Genomic DNA, 6,828 nt, shown 5'->3' with positions numbered 1-6,828 from the left:
CACTTGCAGTGCACATTTTACTTATATTTGCTCTTGAAAACGCTATTGGTTGGCTCAAGGGACGGGTTTGGTCAGTGGTTCACTAGGTGACAGGCCCTTCTCATGTGTACAAGACAGATTTATATCTGAAATTTAAAACAAAACGCAGCCTAACTTACGTATTTCAGATTTGCAAAAATGTAGACAGCGCCCTCTAGTGGATTTGTCATCTGAAATGTGCAATAAATTGTACAATGAGCAGCGTCTTTTACATTTTGCATAAATTTCGTCTGACGCACATATTTCCTAATGAGCCGGGGCTGAATGATTTTGTATATAGTTTATAGTTATGTTAAGCACATTCTAGCAGGCATGAAAATAATAACAGTTGAAATTATGTTTGACCACTGTTACCTATCAGTAAGTTTTATTTAACCTCAGGTTGTGGGCTTTTTAGACAGTACTTTTCCAACTATTTTTTCCTGTTTGCAATTTACAAAATGTTTGATTAAATTTATGCATTTGCCAATTTATGGTCTGATTGGTTGACAGGTTTGCTAATACCTGTAGCTCCTGAAGAACAAAGAAACTGAGCATGTTTGTTGTATTTTTAATCTAATAAATGTAGCGTCGATGAGCATATAGATATATATAGGGCATCTTGCACTATATGCATCTTCACTGGCCTGTGAGTAAAAATATGGCACATTTTAGTTTTAAGGTGAACTATACATTTAATTACAGTTTATATATGTCCAGATTTATTCTACAACAAACGCAAAATGCTCTACTACACAAACACCCTCTATTCCCTTTCTTGCATAGCCACACATATTCATTTGATATGCGACGAGAGAGAGAGAGAGAGAGAGAGAGAGAGAGAGAGAGAGAGAGAGAGAGTGTTTATGTGTGCATTCTCCAAGTGTGTGCTTTAAATGTCAAGGGTGTGTAGGTTTAGCATTTCATTTAGCATACAATTAAAAAGAGGAAGGGGGGAGAAAGATCACGAAGGAAGGGAAGTTAGGAGAGGGCAAGTCACTAAAATGAAGCGGAGGAGGATGAAAAGAAGAGGACAAACAAATATTTATTGAGAAAATAAATGGAGGAAAAGAGAGATGGTGAAAAGGCTAAAGAGGAATTAATTATGGAGGGAATGAATCAAGTGTGAAAAGCAGCCATGATTAATAAATAAAGAAAAATAGAAGTACAGCATGAAACTCCTGAGAGAAAGAGACAGAAAATACTGCACTGAAAAAATTCCTGGTTGCCTTAAATTTTTAAGCAGATTCAGATTAACCTGATGAGTCCATTGAACTCATATTATGTTAAACTGACTTAAAACAGCTTGCATAACTTATACATTTAAGTTAAAACATGGTTAACTCAGTTTAATAAGTTACAATGACCTAAAAGCATATGCTGTCAGGACTAATCGATCATATACTTTTTACAGTGTGGAAAATGATTGACAATGACAGTTTATTATATATAGCACAATTAAAAACAACTCAAGTTGACCAATGTGCATCACAATAACTAAAAACCACAATCAACAAGAGTAAGTCAAAGACAAAACAAGTAAAATATGTATATACATATATATTTATATATATATATATATATATATATATATATATATATATATATATATATATATATATATATATATATATATATATATATATATATTTAAAGATTCAGTTATTCCTATAAAACCTACCATAATCCATGATTAAAGTCTAGCACCGCCAACTCTTTGTAAAACACCAGCTACCACTGGTTAAATCACTAATAAATTAGTTTTATAAAGTATTTTTTGATGGGATGTAATAACCGAATATCTGTTTCCACCCACTGGTAAGAAATGGTATTGCAGTCTATTATTGAACAGACCGAGAAGACTGAGGGTGAAAAAAAAGAATTAATTCAGTCAAATTCAATAATAATAAGATTTCGTCGTTTTATTTGTAATATGGTTGTGACATCACAGAAGAAAGCCTCTCTCTGTAGCTTATGAATATTAATTAGGTTAATCATAAATATATTAACATATTTGTTACTTTCCCATAAATAGTGTATAAGAAGGAGTCTATATTCGTATTTTTCCCAGCCAAAACAAAAATCAGTCATTAAAAGGTGTTTTGAATAAGAAATGTTCATAATTTGGATCAAATATTGATATTTGACTGTTTTCATGCTGCATTTTTAATTGCATTAAATGTACATATGTACACACATACATAGATGCAAATACAGACAAACAAACAAACTTAATAGAAGTGTAATATTAAACTTTTTACTGTAGTTTTTTTAATCCAGCTTTTTGGATGCACTGTTTACTCAAATGTTAAGAAATACCAGAATTGTAGATTTTCCCTTAAACTGTATAATGATAACAAATACCAAAGGAATTAAAATAATTTAGTTTATCTGAATTAAAATTACTGTGTTTGCATCAGAATGATGATACATGGGGGTGGGGGGGGGGGGGTAGTAATGGGTACTTTTTTTATTCATTTTTGAGTACAAAAAGTGTAATCAATACTTCAACCTTTACCGGAGTCGTTTTAAACATTAGTATCTGTACTTTTACTTGAGTAAAGGATTTGTGTACTTGTGCCTTCTCTGCTTATATTTAATGTTAGTGATGTAGTGTTTAAAACATCAAGTAAAACATGCACATGACTAGCTAACATATTGAATCAGTGGCCTAATTTGAGTCAACTGGCACACACACACACACACACACACACACACACATACGCACACTAGTTCTGGGCCATCAGGTCACTATATTGTTGAGCCTTGCAATGAAAACAAACACAAAAAAGACTGTGCAAATCCTGTTAATCAAAAGTGTGCTCTGTTTTTTTATGATTAGGCCTAACTATACACTAACATAGTAGCACATTACCTGAATTAACTCCTGCTGTGATCCAATAAAATACACGTGAACTGCATTGCGCTCAATCCTATTACAGTATTAGACTGCCTCTGCTTCTTCATCCTGCTGATTTCCAAGTATTGAGCCAGCACTAAAATACTATTCATTAATTTGATTAAGCAAAAACCCAGAGAAAGCAGCTCAGTGAACAAATGCAGACTAAAAAGAGCAGTAAGAATTTGACATTATATACAGATATGGATAGTTGCATAGAAAGAGGGATATCGAGGGAAGTAGAGAGAGGAAAAAAAACGTGAGGAACGTGAGGTCAGGTCTAATAATACTGATAAGAGCTTGTCATGGCCGCCTCACCATCTCATTCGATTGGGAAGAATGGAGACAGTGTGGGACAATTGTGTGTGTGTCTGCCAGCTGTGTGTATGCGTTTGGGACGTGTTTGTATGTGTGTGTCAGATTAGTGTTTGTTTGTTAGAGCTGTGTGTGTGTTTTCTGCGACTATCTTTACTGCTGTTCCACTGGATCCCTCATATTGGACTGGCGGTGTGGATCTGGCAACGCACACATAGGAAGACTCAGTTTGATGCTAATCATGTTTACGGTATGCGCAGTGTTTGTGTCAAGTGAACATACAGTATGTAGTTTGTTATGGATGTATGTGATCATTTCTTTGTAGTTTAGTAATAGTAATGATGTGTACATTAGAAAACACTTGTGTGTATGTGTGTGTGGACGTCTGACTGTGCTGAGAAGGGTCTTAGATGCCATATTTCAGCGGTCAGGCAGGCAGCTGACCAAATGACATAGCACTATGATATTCTGATGTCACAGTGAGCAAGCACTAGAATTAGGCTGCTCTGCTTTACTTGAATGAGGTGAATTGTGAAGCCAAATTATATATTACAGTGTTTCTTATAATATAAATAAATATAAATGGAATTATTTTATAAAAACTTTCTATGAATAAAGTATTTTAAAAATAACTTAATTATAAATGTAATATTAAAATTAATCATATTGTAATAATATGAAATTATATTTTAAAACGACTGCATATTCTACCTGACAAAAGTCTTGTCGCCAATCCAAGTTTTAGGAACAACAAATAATAACTTGACTTCTAGTTGATCATTTAATATCAGAAGTGGCTTATTTGAATTACAAAGGCCAATAGATTATACTTATTTTATCAAAATAAAATATGATCATGCCTTGTATTTTTAACTTATTAATAAAGTAATCTGGAATGGCAAAGAAAGCGCTCTTGCAGGACTCCCAGAGTTCATCAAGATTCTTTGGATTCATCTTCAATGCCTCTTTCTTCATCTCACCACAGACATGCTCAATAATGTTCATGTCTGGTGACTGGGCTGGCCAATCCCGGAGCTCCTTGACCTTCTTTGCTTTCAGGAACTTTGATGTGGAGGCTGAAGTATGAGCAGGAGCACTATCCTCCTGAAGAGTTTGCCCTCTCTTGTGGTTTGTAATGTAATGGGCAGCACAAATATCTTGATACCTCAGGCTGTTGATGCTGCCATCCCCTATGCAGATCTCCCGCACGCCCCCATACTGAATGTAACCCCAAACCATGATTTTTCCTTCACCAAACTTGACTGATGAGAATCTTGGGTGCATGTGGGTTCCAATAGGTCTTCTGCAGTATTTGTGATGATTGGGATGCAGTTCAATAGATGATTCATCTGAAAAATCTACCTTCTGCTACTTTTCCAAATGATCAACTAGAGATCAAGTTATTATTTGTTGCTCTTACAACTGGGATTGACGACAAGTTATTTGTCATGTAGTGTACATATGATAAAGATTCAAATACATTATCCAGATATTATTAACAATAAAAATTTGTTTGATTAAACAAATAAATATAATATTAAGTGAATAACAACATGTATAAATAAGTAAACAACATGAAAATATAAAGTAAATGAAGAGTACAGAAATCATAATAACGCAATTTAATAGAAACAGAAATAATAGATTTTTCATTTTGACTGGTTAAAACATAATCAAGGACTTTACAAATCACTCAGCAGCCATACAATGGTGACCTAATTACATTAGCATTACTACACCACTGCTTCTGTATGTTGTTGTGGTTTCATGTATTATAAATTTGACGAAAATTATTTAGTGACAACTGCTAAACTTATCTTTGGATCATTCAGCCTTAATTTTGAGTTAACGCCTTTCCCCATCAAAGAAACTCATCTTATGCGGGAGATGTGTTGATGTGTGAAGCACATGTATTGGGGAATAACATTGAATGAAATGAAAGTTCAAAGCTCTTCAACAATAGGGTCCAATTTGTCATTCCAAATGTTTTATTTATTTTAAGAGTTACTGAAGTTGTTTTTGTTAATATGATCTGAGTAAATGCGTTTCATTTGTTTAGTTTGTTATGAGAAGTGCTGCAATCCTTGAGTGATGTTAGGAATAGAACGGAGAATGAAACACCAAAACACTCTGTTGATATCATTGTAGTTATTTACAGGAATAAAATCACATTGTTTTAACTGCAAATAGCAGAAATGGTCACTCCATCATTAACTCCACCAGATCTGGCTCATGTGGTTCAAACACATTACTCATGCCTGAGACAATTCAGAAAACTAGCTATTTCTCCAACAGTGCATCATATTATTGTGGTTCAAAAGGGAGTTAGAACCCTAACCCTTTGTTTCATCTACATTGAAAATATGATGTCTGTTAATATGATGTGTTGAATTTAAACATTAAATTTATTAATGTTCAACGTTATTTGTTTGTTTAAATTCAGCCCAAATAAATTGTTTACAACCACTTAACTTGACAAATGTAGTAAATCTTTGAATAATTTTTTAGTGGGTGTCAGTCATTGTAAACATGTGACACTACATGATTATTTTTTTGAACATTTTTGAAGAACACTGGTTACTGAACAGTTTCAGTTCCCATCTTTTATTGTTTATTCCAGTCAATGGGAACAGAAACTGTTTTGTTGTCTACATTCTATATCTGCTGTTCGGAAGTGAATTGAATTGACTAAATGGTTTTATTGGTGTTTCAACAGGATCAAAAGATCCAAGTTACTGTGATGAATCAAAGACTGAAGTACTTGCTGGTAAGGCTCTTCTGGAATGTGGTACAGTAGAGTAGTAGTAGTTTTGCAGTCAAGTCAAAAAACAGACCACAAATAAGTACATTTCCCTCAGGTAAAAACCTTTGGGATCAATTAGAAGCCTTGCATTCTTAAAAGAAACTAAATTTAGAGCTGCAGTAAGTTTTAAATTCCACAAAATAATTACATCAAATATTAGATTATATGTTGTTTGGAGTTTATTTATACTTTTGTGTAAAAAAAATTATGAAGTGAGTTATGGTTCAGTGTCAGGTGCACATGACATCATTTTGCCCAAGATTTCGCCATTTAAGACAACTTTGTGTGATAGTTAAGGATTTCTATTGACAGAAAACACTGCTGAGAAATCTCTTTAAAATCACACAATCAAACAGTCTCTCATTACAGCAAAAATCATGCAATGTCTGACTGTTTTGACTGACATATATAAACGTTGCCTACATTTAATGTCACTGAGGAGAATAATCTGGTGCTAAGCAGGTTTAACTGAGCACTGTAAATAACTTATTTAATTAGCAGGCCAAGACTGACAGGTTCAGTGATCAGTGTCTCTAACCCAAAACAACTGAGTCTTGACTGGTTGGTTTAGGGAAGTCTGCAGACCCTGATTCACAATAGCATTGATTCAGTGCTAACAGTGATAACATACACTACTGGATGTGGACATTTAATAGCAGAGTCATAAACACCCAGCAGATGTTGCACAGTGAGACAGCAGAGTCATTGAGTTTAATCCAGACCACTATAATCCCATTAGAACTCTAATCTTTTACAAAAAAAAGTCTTCCTCTTTCTAAATGCAGTCACGAAA

General features: G+C 33.9%; 1 long non-coding RNA gene across 1 annotated transcript in view; it reads left to right on the top strand.

Moving 5' to 3' along the window:
• The first annotated feature begins 3,221 nt into the window (after nucleotides 1-3,221).
• Nucleotides 3,222-6,828, top strand: part of LOC130230909 (uncharacterized) — a 7,072-nt gene continuing 3,465 nt past the window's right edge. Inside the window, exons 1-2 of the long non-coding RNA XR_008837986.1 lie at nucleotides 3,222-3,482; nucleotides 5,949-5,999. This is a non-coding gene — a long non-coding RNA (uncharacterized LOC130230909). The remainder of the gene's footprint in view (nucleotides 3,483-5,948; nucleotides 6,000-6,828) is intronic.

Source organism: Danio aesculapii, chromosome 6 (genome assembly GCF_903798145.1).
Source record: "Danio aesculapii chromosome 6, fDanAes4.1, whole genome shotgun sequence".
NCBI lineage: Eukaryota > Metazoa > Chordata > Actinopteri > Cypriniformes > Danionidae > Danio > Danio aesculapii.
Note: the sequence above shows the minus strand (reverse complement) of the source record. Positions and strands in the feature narration are given on the sequence as shown.